Source organism: Peromyscus eremicus, chromosome 15, assembly GCF_949786415.1.
Source record: "Peromyscus eremicus chromosome 15, PerEre_H2_v1, whole genome shotgun sequence".
NCBI lineage: Eukaryota > Metazoa > Chordata > Mammalia > Rodentia > Cricetidae > Peromyscus > Peromyscus eremicus.
This window is the reverse complement of record NC_081431.1, coordinates 44745708-44762569: the sequence shown is the minus strand read 5'-3', so window position 1 is coordinate 44762569 and position 16862 is coordinate 44745708. Positions and strand designations below refer to the sequence as shown.

Sequence of the window (16862 nt, the reverse complement as noted above, 5' to 3'; positions counted from 1 at the left end):
TATCTATAGACAGGCAAGGGACTGTCAAGGGATACATGAGAACACAGTGCCCTTAGCAAGGCCTGCTCTAGAAAGAAACTCTAACCAGAACATTGCCTGCTGTATAGTCATGAGAGACTAACTGACTTGGAAGAAGGAAAAAAATCCAACTCTAGCTACTTCTGCATTCTGCATGGCAGAAAGGAATTACTCAACTCATCTTACTTAACTACACAAGTAGTTAAGACACATGTGATGATAAGTTTTGTCCAGACATTCACATATTTCTACTAAATATTCTTAAAATATGTCAGTGACTAAAGCAGATTAATATTTTTCTGTTTTAAATTCATATATCTATTTACATTTTTAGTAGTTAATTATATATTACTATAAACAGTTTAGGGATCTTCTTTTACAAGACAAATAAAATTATGGGATAATCTTAAGACCATCAATTTAAGGGCAACTGAACCAACATATGCTCAATAATATACCAAAAATTTAGTTGTATTCTAATTAACTACAAAATAAACTTCAAAAGGCATACATATATATGTTGAATCTCAGAGTCTTGTGTCTAGAAAAAGTGATTAAAAATATTTGACAAGTGTGGAGAATTGGAAAGCATTTTTTTTTTCAAATCTAAACAGCCATACAACCATTTTCTATTTCTGTACGTAAGGAGCTTATATGCTGCCACTCTGCCCAAACAATCCGTAAAACAGCTAAGAGAACTGAAAAGGGAAAAAAAAAAACTCTATTTAAATCCACAAAAGGAGTGAGGACACAGGGGTCTCAGCTGAGAGAGATGGATGGAGATGGAAAGGATTCATGGCTTACCAGAACAGACACAGGGAGCCCTGTCCACCACAGAAACCAGTGCTGAGACAGAAAGCCCTAAACTGTAATGGACAGATCTCTGAAGGTTTACCATGGTCAGGCTGGAGAGTTAAAAACTCCCAGAATACTTGCCTTGAAAACACATACACTAAAATTACAATGACACAGAAAGATTAGCATGGACCCTGTGCAAGGAAGACATATAAACTTGTGAAGGGCTTCTTATTTTAAAAACAAACGAAAACCTCTAAGGCAAGCAAGCTTTGAGAATTGGTAGACTTTTGTGAGCTTAGTAAACTGTCACGGTCTCCTCTAGAAGCTCGTTGCATTTCTCACAGTGTGTATCTGAGAAAACCCCTCTTAGGTTTGCATCAGAGTGTGTTTGCAAGGGACTGTCAAGGGATACATGAGAACACAGTGCCCTTAGCAAGGCCTGCTCTAGAAAGAAACTCTAACCAGAACATTGCCTGCTGTATAGTTATGAGAGACTAACTGACATGGAAGAAGGGAAAAAAAAATCCAACTCTAGCTACTCCTGCATTCTGCATGGCAGAAAGGAATTAGTCAGCTCATCTCATTTCGGTCATCTGTGCAGTTCCTCACAGGCCTACAGAAGCTAAAAGCAGGCGGGCTGCTCCCTCACTCATTGTATGAGTCCGTAAGAGCAAAGCCAGCTGACGAAATTTACACACACACACACACACACACACACACACACACACACACACACAATTACAGGCTGATAGCTGAAATAAGAGAGTTGCAAACCATCAACAAATTCTTAGTAATCCGAGGCAAAGCAATCCCAAACATAACCCTGGTGAGCTGTTTTGTGATTCTGAAGTTTATACTAACAGGCAAAAATGTGTAATTACTAATGCAGCACTAAAAGAGAAAAAGGAGCTAGAAGATTGATGCTACCTCATTTCTAGACCTAACTACAAAGCTACAGTAACAAAAATTGTACTAGAGATCCAAGTAGAACAGATAAGCACAGTGCTCAGAAATATCCCGTGTAGGCATAGTTCTTTTGACAAAAACCAAAGACAATACAGGGACAATGACAGGCATTCAAAAACAAAAAAAGGTTATCAATATCTGATTAAGATAAACACAGATCCTATATCTTCCAGAAAAATGAAAATGTTCTAAACTATAAGGAGATAGCCCAAAAGAAAGCCTAGACCATTCTGACTATAGTAATAAGATTTTAGGTATAATACCAAAGGCATAGGACATAAAAGAAATAATTGGTGAAAAGTTTTTCTGTTTGGAAGACTGGGTAAAAAGAATGAGAAGACTAGCTAAAGACTGGAAGTTAATATCTATAAAAGGGACATCTCATAAAGGACTATTGCCCAACATGAAACTTGTACGATTCTGGGTTTCTCCTTTTCCTGACTCTCTTGGTATTGTGTATATTTCTCAGACTCAAGATTAGGTTGTTCTAGAACATGGCATTCACTCATAATTGCCTAAGTTTGGAATCACTCACCCAAACAATAGGAATATTATGTACTTAAAAAGGAATGAAATACCAAATGAAATGAAAAGTACATTTAAATGCATTTAAGTAAGAGAAAGAAGCCAAGCAAAAAGTCTATACAATACATAATTCCAATTATATGACATTCTAGAAAAAGCAAAACTTTGAAGACAGTCAAAAGAAGATTAAGGAGTAGATTGGGATCAACGGAATAGGGCATCCTAACCTGATTATTAGGACAGTGGAAATAGTCTACATGATACTGGAACAGTGGAGACTTGTCATTCCACATTTGTACAAAGCTGTGGAATTCCCAGAACCAAAAGTAAACCCTGAGGTAAACTATGGACAGATTCATCAATTATAGTAAATGTGGGCTTCAAGGGGGCAGTTAATAGTGAAGGTGGCAATGTTTGTGGTAGGCTTCCTGGAGAATCTCTGTACCTGCCTCCCAGTTTTTCTGTTGACTAAATTGATTCTAAGACATGGTCTTCCCAACCCCTTCTATCCACCCTATCCTATTCTCCCAGCCCCGGTAGCCACTAGTACATGCACAGCTGCCATTGGACCAATTGTTTAATAGCCTGCTTGTGAGTGAGATGGTGGGTACAGTGCAGAAGACAGAAGAAAGCCTGGATGTTCTACGACACAATAGGGTGAAGATCACTAACAATGATGCATTGTAAACCACAAATTACCTGGAGAGAGGATTTTAAATGTATTATAATAAAGACATGATAAATAATTGAAATAAAGGATTGATAATCACTCAGATTTGATCATTCCCCAGTGTATTTAAGCATTAAAATATCAAAAGGACCTATTTAAATGTACAACTACAAAATAGTAATTGAATAAAAGTTAAACATCAGTCAAAATAAGATTGATTTTAAAACTAAAACCCTTAAAAGTAAAACATTTCAAAACTCTCCTGGCATAATCTTATTTTGCTAATGTATATGTCACAACATTTTATAATTTTATACCCATGGATAGATATGCTTTCAACTCTTTCACTCAGTATCATCAAAGGCGCAGTTGATAGTTTCTTATTTAAGTAAGGTATATATGATACATAAATGGACCTCCACCTTACAAGCTGCCCTATCCAGTATCTACTCACACGTGTTCCACCCGATGCCCATTTTGATTACTTAGACACTGTCTTCCCTTGGCCAGCTGTTGAATGAGACCTTCTTTCGTCCCAAACTCGGTTCTGTTTGCTCTCTGCAGCCACCTCCTCTCTATCTGGGCTCTTTTCCCACCGTGTCTGCTTTGTGTTTCTAACTGTAGCCGGTTCAAATCTCTACAGGGATTTTAGTTGAATCATTTGGGGCTGATACTAACACACCTTTCTCAGCAAGTGCAGTGGGACTGGATCTCTTGAAAGCCTTTCTAATCCTTGTTTTTAGTTCACTAACATTTCCACCAATTGACAGTTCCTGTGTCGGGGACAGGCATGTGGAGCACATTAGCTCTGGGCCTATCTCTGCATGATAAAATATCTCTTTTCATTCTTTCATTTTTTTTTTTTTAGACAGTGAAAACACAATGTCCAGAAAGAAAAAGTAAGTTGAGTAGTGGAGGTTGCTACGGGCTTTCATGTCCAACTATCCTAAGTTCCTTAAAGCCCTCCTCTATAACATCACAAAACTTCCTCCGTCCAGGATAAAAAAGACTATAAGAGGGGGTCATGAACTCACTTCCCACAAAGGTTTTGTTTTTGAAAAATAGAGAGAGATGTTAACCCAATCTCTTCTTCATGGATATCCAGTAAATTTGAGTCAGGCTTGTGACTCAGGGATAAATGTATAAGTCCAAAGTAATCAGTGAAACAGAGCATAAAATAAATTATTAGAGCAATTTAATAAATAGAATCTCTGAGCTTCATCCCTAGTAAAGTGATGATTCTAACAGACCTAAACCCAGGATGTTATAGGAATTAACCAACCGAGACAGTTTAAAAACTGTGGTCACCACATTGTTCAACTTTTGTGCTTTCTGAAAAATTTTCAATTACTAATTTTTTCATTAGATTCATGTATTCAAATATCTAAATTAGTTAAATTACAAAAAAAGTATACATTTTATTGTGAAAATGTAGCAAAATTTGGAAACTACTCTAGGGAAACAGATGTTACATGATAGGTTTGGAGAATAACACTCTGAAGAGTCAAAGATTTTAATATTTAATGCATATTTCATTGGAGGCCTTGAAAATGGCTTATTTTAGCTGATAAAATTATTTCTCACTTTCTACCCATCAACAAGCTTTTTAAAATTCTATAGCAGTGTAGTCAAGGAGTACAGTACATAGGATCCAATTATCTAGCTTAAAGTACTGGGTTGAGCAGTAGGCAATAAATGTATGTGTTTATGTATGTACATATACACATATGCATACACATATACACATTTATTCTATGTACATCACACATACTGAAAATCATATGCCATCAGGTAATTGCAGTGCAATGTTGTACAATATTTTGTTTGTGTTCTGACAAATAAACCTTGCCTGGAGATCAGAGGGTGAAGCTAGTCACTACTTAATCATAGAGATGAGGCAGTGGTGGCACACACCTTTAATTCCAGCACTTGGGAAGAGGAAGCAGGATGATCAGGAGTTCAAGGCCACCCTGGGCTACATGGGATTGAACCAGTCTAAAAGAGAAATAGAGCCAGGTGGTGGAGGCTCACTCCTTTGATTCCAGCACCTGGGAGGCTCATGCCTTTTATTCTAGCACCTAGGAGGCTTATGCCTTTGATCCAAGCATTTGGGAGGCTCACGCTTTTAATCCCAGCACTCAGAAGATGGAGAAAGGGATACAAGGCAAGTGGAGACAGGATCTCACCCCCAGTTCAGTCAGAGGATTCATAAATATAGGAGGATCTCAACCATTCAGTGTGAGGAGTCATAGAGACAGGACCCGACCCATTTAGTCTGAGATTTCATAGAGGTAAGAAGTGATTGTGGCTGCTCCTTTGCTTCTCTGATCGTTCAGCTTTTACCCTAACATCTGACTCTGGGTTTTAATTGTTAAGACTAATTAGGACCGTGCTTCAGTGCAACGCAATACTCTTCAGCGTCCACTCCTTCACATTTCCAAGTCTTTCTTCTAACAGTGAGAAGCAGCTTTCATTGTCTTTAATATATTTGTTTATTTATGCTGTCCTAGTCTATGTGGACAAAGTGCACACCTTACCAGGTAGACATGCTGCTCTGCTCGGCACCTTACCTCTTACAGTCTTCACCTCACGGAGACTGTAATGACTCCCTGCACAAACATCCTCTTTAATTCAACATATGAGTTCTTAATGCCATCTTTTGTATCTTACCCCTTGAGAAGTTGATGAAATGTATATGCTCTTTCTCCAGAAAAAAAATGCATATAAATAGGTCTGTATCAAATTTATAAAATTTAAAGATGATAACATCAGCTTTATAAAATTAAGCCATCTCCTTACTTCCTCTAAAACTCATTTTTTAAGATATGTACACCTGTGGTGGTAATAATGGCTACGGTTTGGGTGTAAAATGATCCCCACAGACTCATGTTTTTAAACACTTGGTTTCCAACCAGTGGTCCTTTTGGAGGAGGTTATTGAACCTTTCAGGCAGGAAGCATGGCTCACAAGTGTACCACTAGAGGTAGGCTTTTGGGGTTATAGCCTGGTCACACTTTCAGCATGAGAGTTCTACTGTCTGATTTTCCAGGAAGTGGCCAGCAATTGCAAGCTACCAATACCATGGACCAAGCCTTTCAGCCTCTGTGCCGTACCCACTATGAGGGTTACTACCTTCTAGGCTATGAACCTGAACACATCCTTCCTCTCTTATCTTGCTTCTGTCAAATAATTAAAAAAGGTAATTAATACAATAATAGTACCATTAAAGATTGTTCTTAAAAACTAAGGATAAAACATAAATGTTATAATTTTGAAAATTATCTTCCCCAACCAGCTCTTTCTTCAAACTATCTCCTTTACTTGCCAATACTACTGACTCATTTCTCTCAAATTATGATGATGATACTTATGATTCCAGAAAGTTATAAAAATTAAAATCATATGCAAATGACTAGTAAATAAATTATAACTTGAAAAGTTAATAAATGTTACTTTAATATCAGATTCTGTATCCTTGGTGTTTTTTTAGTCATTTCATGCTCTTTATCTTCTCTGTATTGCACTCTAGTTCCCCTTCTTATGTTTAGCCCTCTGGGAGATGTATGTTGCTTTAATAATTTTGACATAACTGTATTTGTATATGTTAGATTCAAAAATCATCCATCTCAGTTGCCACATAGTAGCATATATAAAAGATTAGCTAAAGATATTGTCTACTTTTGTATCCATGGCAAGTTATACAAAGATTGCTGAACTAAATTTCTCAGTAAATTTAACCCCAAAGAATTTATTTCTGGAAAGAAAGTTGTATACACATAGTCTTTACACGGAGGTGGAGCTGGGTGGAACATACCAGGTTAATCTTGTCAGTTTGGCAGGATCCAGACTCACTGAAGAAACAAGCCTCTGAGCATGTCTTTAGGGGACTTTCTAGATTTGGTTAATTGAGGTGGGAAGACCCACCCTAAACAAGAGGAGCACCATTGCATGGGCTAAGAGTGTTGGATGGCATAAAAAAGAGAAGATGAGCTGAAATACATGCAGGTATTCTCTGTGCATCCTCAGCAGATGCAATGTGACCAGCTACCTCTACTTCTGCTCCCATGGTGGACCGCACGCTCAAACTGTGAACCCAAATATACCCTACTTTTCTCATTTCTTCTCCATTAGATATTTTGTCACACCAACAAGACTAGTAGCTAATACAGAACAATTATTGACTTTATCGAGCAGAATCAAATTCTGGCTTTTGTGCCTTTTAGGCATATCGTTCTGAATGAATCACTACTTCTCCTTGATGTTCAAGTTGCTGTCTTTTGAGATGGGGAGATGGATTTTCCTCCAAAGATTTTATTAATAAATGGCTATGTGGAGAGCTTGACAGATATAACCAACTTGGGCAATTTCACCGGAGTGGTCCTTGACCCTTTCTTCTAATTCACAACTCTTTCCCTTGAAATGTTTTAATACTTAACAGTTAAGATAGAGTTCTCTTTTTAGAAAATTTACAACTAGCTTGCAGGAGTTTATTCTTTATTTATCCAAAATGCGCTTTTGGCAAGTCTACTTTTTAGAATTAAAAATGAAATGATTTCCAAAAATGTACAAGAAAAATAAATGTGCTTCCAAGTGGATTACTTTTAATTTTGAGAGTGTTAATGACTGAATAATACACTTATATCTTTCATGCAGCTATACCAGATTCTTAGAATTAAGAACATTTTCCTCGGGTTGCCTAATTAAAACTACCCTTAGGAAACCTGCAGCCAGTCTTTACTGAATTACAATTACAATGTTAGCCATTAACAGGGGTGTAACTTTGTGTAAGTTATTTAATTGCCCTATGCCTCATTTTCCTCAAAACGTAGAAAAATATAAACAGTCACCTAGATGGTCTTACAGAGATTACATTAAGTTCATCTTTACAAGGTGTACCAAATCAATGCTTGACACAAATTTACATAGAATATATGTTTTAGCAAAACACTTACTTTGTATTAGTCTGTTGGTTATGTTAACATGCCGTAACCATATAAACATCAAACTAAACATTAGTAGAGGAATTCTATGGATAGTCTGCTCCTATGATAAGATCAATTATCTGTCCTGGATGCAGGAAGAATAAGTAATTTGTCTATCATGACTTGGGGCTTGATCACATGGCTTCTGGGATTCAGAGGACACTGAGGCACTTTTAGAGCCATCTTGTTACATATATACAGTCAGAGACTAAAGTCAAAATCACAAATCTACAGTCAAATCTGAAAAACCAGATCAAAGGAGTATAATAACCCAAATTTCCTGTGTGGCCAGTGGACATCATCCCATTTTGTCTGATTCTGCTTCTTTTCAATTGTTCACCTTGGCCTTTGGCAGTGGCTTTACTATAAACACTTCAAAAGTAAATACAATATTTACTAACCTCCATCGAGAACAGTGATTACAGTTTGACAATCTAAGGTGGAGTATCTATTCTGAGTATAAAACGTTTTTACTATGAGATGCCAGTGTTTTCGAAGAAGAAAACAGAGTACAATTTTAAGGCCATAGACTACTTTCAGTCACTACCATTGTTATATAAGTGTTTAAGTTTCAAAGGAATTGTGATCAAAAAGTATTATTTAAAAAAAAATATGTCAAAGCCAGTTGTGTTTCCTATGTTTGGACTATTCCTGATTTATCAGGTACAGTGTTTATCAAAATTGTCTCATAGAAACTAAAGTGACATTTGTAGACATATATAGACATTGCACCATATCTAAGAAAGGGATAGTGAAGCCCATAAATAAGACTTTGTAGCAGCTGAGACAGCGCTGAATTCCCCTGGATAATTGGTATATGTGTCACCCAAGGAGAAGCAAACATTCAGCCTAAAATAATGTTGACTGATGAGATATGGTTGTCTTCCCACATAACAACATTCACACTGGAAAAAAAAAAACCTAGTGTCCAGAGATATTTTAAATTCTATGACAATGTACTTTAAAATCAAATGGACCAATTTCTCGGTCTTAGTAAAGAGTCAAAATGTCAGCCGTTCTGCAGTCAATCCCAGCTTGTTTTGAAAACTGCATGTGCCAGAAAGTAGAGCAGACTACAGAAGAGAGTTCAAATAGAAAGGTCTCAATTAAGCATATTTATGCAATGTCTGCCTTTGAGCTAATTACATATCACTAGAAGGCTTAGCAGTGGGAAAACATCCCATGTGTTTCTGTAAGATTCCCTCTGAACAGAGAGGGAATAAATGGAGAGTATCAAGAGTGTTCTGCTTAATCAGAAGTAGCTGTAAGGTGGCTTAGTGGATATCTACTTTAATAAAATTAAACGTAAAGTTAGATATTGTAAGTGAAGTCTACTTTTGATGTGTGCATATTGGGGGGGGGGAATTCTCTCTCAGAATTCAAGAAAAGTAAGCAATCTTACCAAGCACAGAAGTACACCTTGCAAGTCCAGCACTTGTGAGGTGAGGAGAAAGATCAGGGGTACAAGGTCATCCTTGCTACAATGTGAGCTCAAAGTTAGCCTGGGTTCTAAAAGACTTTGTCTCAGAGGAAATAACAAACTTAAATAGAAAGAAGCAATGGTGCTCACCTTTAATTCTAGCACTTGGGAGGTTGAAGCAAGAACATGTCTGTGAATTTTAGGATACCCTGATCCACACAGCTAGTTCCAGGTCAGCAAAGTCTGTGTAAGACATCCTGTTTTGTTTTGTTTTGTTATGTTTAAAAAAAAATTCTATTTCATTTATTTTACATACTGACCACAGTTTCCCCTCTCTCCTCTCCTCCAAGTCCCCACCTCCAGACCCTACCTCTGTTTCCCATCTCCCCAACTCCTCTTCCACGCCTCCTCTGTCTCCGTTCAGAAAGGAGCAGTCTCCCCTGGGCTTGAGCAAAGCAAGACACATCAAGTTGAGGAAAGACAGAGCTTCTCCCCTTGTGTCAAAGCTGGGCAAGGTAATCCAGCATGGGGAACAGGTTCCCAAAAGCCCAAGAGCCAGGGATATAGGTCTGGATCTCACTGTTGAAAGCCTTACAAAGAGACCAAGCTACATAATTGCCACACACATGCAGAGGGCCTAGGTCGGTACTGTGGAGGCCTCTTAACTGTTGGTCTAGAGCCCAGGAGCTCCCAGGAGCTCAAGTTAGCTGACTCTGTGGGTTCCTCCTTCATGACTCCCCTGGCTCATACAATCCCTCCTCCCTTTCTTCAGCAAGACTCCTCGAGCTCAGCTCAGTGCTCAGCTGTGGATCTCTGTATCTGCTTCAATGGGCTACTGGATAGAGTATCTCTTAGGGTAGTCACCAACCTGATTACAGTAGATGACCCTGCCTTTAAAAAAAGAGAAAAGGAAAGGAAAGTAGCACCTTGTAAGTAGAGTGGAATCGGTCAGTGTTTGTCTCTCTGTGACTAGACTATTTTACTTAACCTTCAAGGTTTATCCATGTTGCCACAATGAACAGAATTTCCTTCATGTTATGGACAAGTAACAGTCTATTCCATGAATATGTCACATTTTCTTTATCCATTCATTGGATTGCTAACATCTAAATTTTCCCATATGTTTTCTACCACGACTAATTTTGCAGCAAATGTGAAAATGAAGGTATCTTCAATTTAAATACTCTGACATAAGTATCCAGAAGTAGCATTGTTGGATCTCACATATATAATGTTAATGTGGTAAAGAATAATTACACCATTTTCCAAACAAATGCACAACCTTATATTGCCAACAATAATATACCAAGATTCCAAACTCACTCATCTTACAAACAGTTGGATAATAACCATTCCCAGTGGACATGATGTCTCACTGACTTTTAGCTTACGTTCTCTGATAGTTGGTGTTACTGATGATCTTTTTAAAGGCCTGTGGACCACTTCTACGTTTGTTTTGGAGAAATATCTATTTAAGCAACTTGTTCATGGTTGAATAAGGTTATTTCACTTTATTACTATTGAGCTATAAAAGCTGGTTGTATGTTTTGGATATTAACTTCTTACCATGTGTACAACAGCCAAATATTTCCTCCTATCCTGTTGTTTTCCTTTCTTTCTCCCCCCCCCCCCCACCGTGGTAATAAGTGTTTTTTTCCTTTGTTAAGAAATTCTCTACTCACTCTACATACCACCCACAGATCCCACCTCCTCCCTCCTCCCTCCTCCCACCCCCCCAGCCCTCTCTCCAAAGTCAATCCACATCTCCATATCCCCCCAAATCAAGGTCTCCCATGGGGCGTCAGCAGAGCCCAGCACACTGAGCCTACACAGGTCCAAGCCCTTTCTCACTGTACCAAGGCTGAGCAAGGTGCCACACCACAGGCACCGGATTCCCAAAAGCCTGTCCATGCACCAGGGATGGATCCCGATCCCTCTGCCTGGATGTTCCCCAAACAGTGGTCCAAAGGGTGCCTGGACTGGTCTACTCTGGTGACCGGTCTAGCGAATACCCTAACTATCATCATAGAGCCTTTGTCCAGTGACTGATGGAGGCAGATGCAGAGATCCACGGCCAGGCACCAGGCTGAGCTCTGGGAATCCAATCGATGATAGAGAGGAGGGATTCTGCAGGCACGGAATGTTGAGATCATGACAGGAAGAAGTGCAGAGATGACTGGCTACACTATTGGAGGCCCATGAACTGAAGACTGGTGGCTGTGAAGCCCCCAGGGGACTGGACTAGGCCCTCTGGATAGGGAAGATGGTTGTTTGGCTCCTTTCTTTCTTTTGATTGCTTCCGTTATTGTGCCGAAAGTCTGTGCACTACTTTTTCACTTATCTTATCATTTCCTGTGCTTTTAACGTCACAGCAAGAAATAATTGCCAGGGCTGGAGCAGTAGCTCATTGGTTAAGAGCACTGGCTTCTTTTCCAGAGAACCTGAGTTTAACTCTCAGCCCCTACATTGGAAGCTTACAAGTGTTCCAGTTCTAGAGGACATGGCAATTCTTCTGAACTCCAGGGGCACTTCATGCACATGGTGTGCAGACATACACACGGTTAAAACACCCAAACACACGAAATAATAAAATACATATTTGTAAAAAGAGGAGGAGCAAGAGAAGGAGGAGGAGGAGGAGGAGGAGGAGGAGGAGGAGGAGGCCAAACAGAATTGAGAACATATGAACTGACTAAATATAAATAAATAAATAAATGTAATTTTAATTTTATTATTTATTTTTTGGTTTTTCGAGACAGGGTTTCTCTGTAGCTTTGCGCCTTTCCTGGAACTCACTCTGTAGCCCAGGCTGGTGAATTTTATTTTTAAAGAAAGTATCACAGCTAGGAAGATGGTTGCAGCTTACCTCATATAGGACAACAAAATCTCTGTATGTCACAATACACTTTATAGTGAACAGAAATGTATCAGCTTACAGCTGTGGGAGACAGGAAGTCTAAGACCGTGTAGTCTGAATCTGGCTTCAGTTTTTTTCTGGGAAAGTGATGTTCAGTTGCTCCTTCTCTCCTCATAGTGTGATCCCTAATATCATGTTGGAACAAAGTTATTAAAAAAAAGATATAAAACTCTGTGCAACAACATCAAAAATACCTTTCCTCTACTCAGCGGTACCTAGTCCTCCACACTAAGGTTTTAACAACCTATTATCTATTCAGCAGATGCTTCAGATCCAAGTCTGGCACTGATGATGGAGGTCAATGTTTCCTGGAGGCATTGTTTGCTGATAGTATGTGTAAGACGAATTGCTAAATGGTCTTATTAAAAAACAAACAAACCCAGGAGCCAGGTATTGGGGTGAATTCTGAAAGATCAGAGAGACAGAACAAGCCACAGCTAACCTCACCTCGCCAACTTCTCAGCCCATCCTGTTTCCTCAGACTGGAAGCCTCTGAGTCCTCATCTGAATGGATCTCAGCTGAACTGCTGCTAAAAGCTTAAAAGCCTTTAGTTCCTGGTCCTCACGCCTTATATAACTTTCTGCTTCCTGCCATAACTTCCTGGGATTAAAGGGGTGTGTCTTTCCCAAGGAAGACATGAGATCTCAAATCCTGGGATTAAAGGTGTGTGCCACCATGCCTGACTGACTCTGTTTCCAGTGTAGCCTTGAAGTCACAGAGATCCAGATGGATCTCTGCCTCCTGAGTGATAGGATTAAAGATGTGTGCGCCACTATTTTCTGGCCTCTATGTTTATCTAGTGGTTGTTCTGTTCTCTGACCCCAGATAAGTTTATTAAGGTGCACAACATACTGGGGGACACAATATCATCACAAGTATGTTCATAATGAATCTAGGTTAGTAATTACCCATTATGTTTGGTACTTGGACACTTGATTTAGGTTTCTCACCAACTTCCTCAAATATCTACTTATAAATCAAAAGCAAGAGCTTGTAAATTTTATATTGAAATATATTCTACACTTAAGAGAATCTAAACTTTTCCTAATGTGAAGATCCAATGGGAAAAAAAAAGAGAAAGTCAGACACTTTATGCATATTAGAGTCTGGGCAAATATATGACGTTGATAAGATTTTTACGAAGCAAGGAAAGCCTAGTAGGGCTCCCTTCTTCAGAAGAAGGCAACAATGTTATGTCTGAGACCAGTTGCCACATTGGCTTTGACTTCTTCAGCAAGATATTTAATATTTACATTGGCTATTGGTTTAAAGTTATCTGAAATCTGTCTTCCATCTTTCTACTCACCAGCAACTTACACACAGGAATTCAGAATATCAAACTGAATGCCAAGACCTGAGATCAACACTGCAGAATCAGTTGACTCTCGGCTATGTGGGAATAGAAATACAAAAAGGTCAGTTCCTACTCCCCAGGACCTCATCCGCTGATGTAGTGACGGTGAGTTTTACTGGACTATAAGCTGCACTTGAGTCCCAAAACCATCTCTTCTTCAGTCCTTCCTCACTACAAAAGCCCTAGCTGAAGGCTGTATCTCTACAGCCCCTGGTCAGACCTGGCACCTTGCCACCTGTAATGTGTGTCCTTTATTTCACCTCCTGTCACATCACTTCACAACAACGAATGATGCTCTCATGCTTCTAATACTCAACATGAAGTTCACCTTGAAGACCCTGCTGACAGTAAGTATCCCCGAGTCTTACAGAATTAAAAAAAATAACTCACTTCTATCGCTTGAAGGGACAGTTTGCTTTATGTAATCAAAACTTAAAGCACTTTTATCTTGTTTAATTTTTGCATAGTTTTATTTTACAGGGCAAGCTCATTGTCTGCTTCCTTTATTGCAGCCCAAATGAAAACAAAGAATAGAGATTACCCATTTGAGGAATAGTCAATTTACAGCATATTTTAACTCACAGTAACCCTAATGAATTCTTGTTACTGCATTGATAGATGGTCAAATTTTTTGAGTCAGAGAAGCAGTTCAAAAATAGTTCTTCTACTTACAATTACTTCTCTAAATCTCCATTACAATCATTTATACTTTCTTCTCCCGCCCCTCTCTTAGGAAGAAATGAGTATTTTGCTCAAAAAATAATAGCATGTTCTATCATAATAAAAGGCATTTGCATTTTGGAAGCACAGATATGATTTAATGGGGATAACATTAAACATTCACTACCACATAAACAGCCATATTCCCTCATGCCATAGACTAAAAGTTCACAAAGATGAGATTTCTCAGGATATTGACAATGTGAGCAGAGCAGTAGGACACTGGAAAAGCTCTCACAGTGGTGCGGCTTTAAACACTGTGAGTACTTTAAGATTAAAAATGTAGTTTTAGCTCAGTGTGAGGCCAATGTTAATAACTACTTCTATTCAAGGGAAGCCTCGAGAATCCTATAATTGAAAGTTGCCCAATTGTGCATGGATGAACCTCACTTTCAAGAAGCATGATTCATCTTAGTCAGAATTGCACTTAAATAACAAAGTTTCGGTAGAAGCAGAAGGGCCTTCACTTTATGTATTATCAACTCAGATGCCCTGAATGTGTTTCTGCTCTTGCAAATAATGGCACATGTAAATAGCATTGTGGCAGACTCTGATTACAAAATCAGACAGGCAGAAAAAATCATTTATGGCTAAAGGAACAGCAAATGTTACAATTCTCCATCTTCAGCAAAACAATCATCATTTTACCTAAAGCTAAGTTATCCATTGTCATGGCATACATTTTTTACAAGGTAAAATTTTGATTCTTTTGATTGATTTTTTTAAACAAAAGAGCATTTCTTAGCTACCTTCATTTATGTTCTGCTTTCTGGTTATTGAGATCTTGTCTCTTAAAACTAATTATACTAGAAAAGCAAGTTCACTTAAAAATAAAAAATGCAATTTTCATAATTGCATATTCTATATGAGTGATATTCATACCCCCAGCCATGATCCATGGGTGTTTGTATTATAATTTTTTTCCTTTTGGTTTTCTGATAGACAACCCAGAGGGCAGAGAATAATAAAACAAGATCTTTTCCATAGTTTGTCACAGTGGGATTCAGTCTTGTATCTGTTTCTATTTTGTCGGCTTGACAAAACATAAATCTAGACCCAAAAATCATTTAGGCATAACTTGAAAATCTCCATCAAACAGAAATTAATGTATGTTTGTATTCCTGGCATCATTTAATGTCTTTCCTTCAATTATTTAAGATTATCTTGAAGCTATGTTTCTCTAACACAGAGACTGATTATTTTGTTTGCTCAGATTTTGCAATTATTGTTTTTAATTCTGAGTTGCAGAGGTCCACTCAAAATACTGACTATTGTGCCACATTGTCATATTGAGGTTCTTGAGTAAAAAAGAAAAGGAAAGAAATCCTAATTCGTATTCTCTATTTACATGCTTGAGTAAAAAAGAAGAAAAGGAAAGAAATCCTAATTCTTATTGGCTATTTACATGCAACATGTAGGATTCTGTGTTGGCACGATCGTTCTCCTGGCCATCTGTCATCATTGATTTACCCATCGGCATTGTGATATGCCAAGACGAACTAGAGAAAGGGCCAGAAAGGTCTGAATGAGGGAACTAGTCTCCAGGACAAACAACCAAACATTTTTTTCCTTGTAAAATGACTTGTACAGAGACAAGATCCATAAGCTGTTGGGTTTATTTTATAGCACCATGTAAAATTAAAAATTGTGAAAGAGAAAAAAAACTTTGGACAAAATTTAATTGGGTTTCATATCATATCACTAAATTAATTTACAACATCTGCTTTCAATTATTATATGGTAGTATATATAACAATTTCTGCAACGTTTTATTTATTAGAAACTGAGACCAGGGAGAACTTAGGTTAATATATACTGTGATGGTAAATCTCAATTGTTATCTTGGTCAGATCTAGAATCACTGGAAGAAGGGGCCTCTGGTAATGCCTTGATTATGGTATCTTGATTAGGTGAATTGAAGTGGAAAGGCCCATCTACTGTAGATTACACCTTTCCTTGGAACAGTATTCTGGACTGTAGAAGAATGAGCTGAATGTGAGTATTCATTGCTTTCTGCCTCTTGACTGAGGATACAGCATGACCAGCTGCTGCAGACTCCTGCTGCCATTACTTCCCCATCAGGATGGGTTATATGCCCTGAAACTGTGAGCTGAAATCAATGCTTTCTCCTTTGAGTTGCCTTTTTCATGGTACATGTTTTTATTGCTATGAAGAGACACCATGACCATGGCAACTCTTATAAGATGAAATATTTCATTGGGGCAGCTTACTTACAGTTTCAGAGGTTTAGTTCATTATCATCATAGTAGGGAGCATGGTGGCATGCAGACAGACATGGTGCTGGACAATTAGCTGAGGGTCCTACATCATACAGGAAACTGGAAGTCAACTGAGACACTGGGTGGTAACCTGAGCATAGAAAACCTCAAAGCTCTCTCCCACAGTGACACACTTCTTCCAACAAGGTCATACCCACTCCACCAAAGCCATACCTTCTAACACTGCCACTCCCTATCAGATTATGGGGGGT

The 16862-nt window shown here is 38.4% G+C and overlaps 1 non-coding gene across 1 annotated transcript; it reads left to right on the top strand.

Annotated features, from left to right (window-relative positions):
• The first annotated feature begins 950 nt into the window (after positions 1-950).
• LOC131925925 (U6 spliceosomal RNA) lies at positions 951-1052 on the top strand. Its single transcript, XR_009383417.1, has one exon. It is a non-coding gene; the product is annotated as a U6 spliceosomal RNA (small nuclear RNA).
• The last annotated feature ends 15810 nt before the right edge of the window (positions 1053-16862 follow it).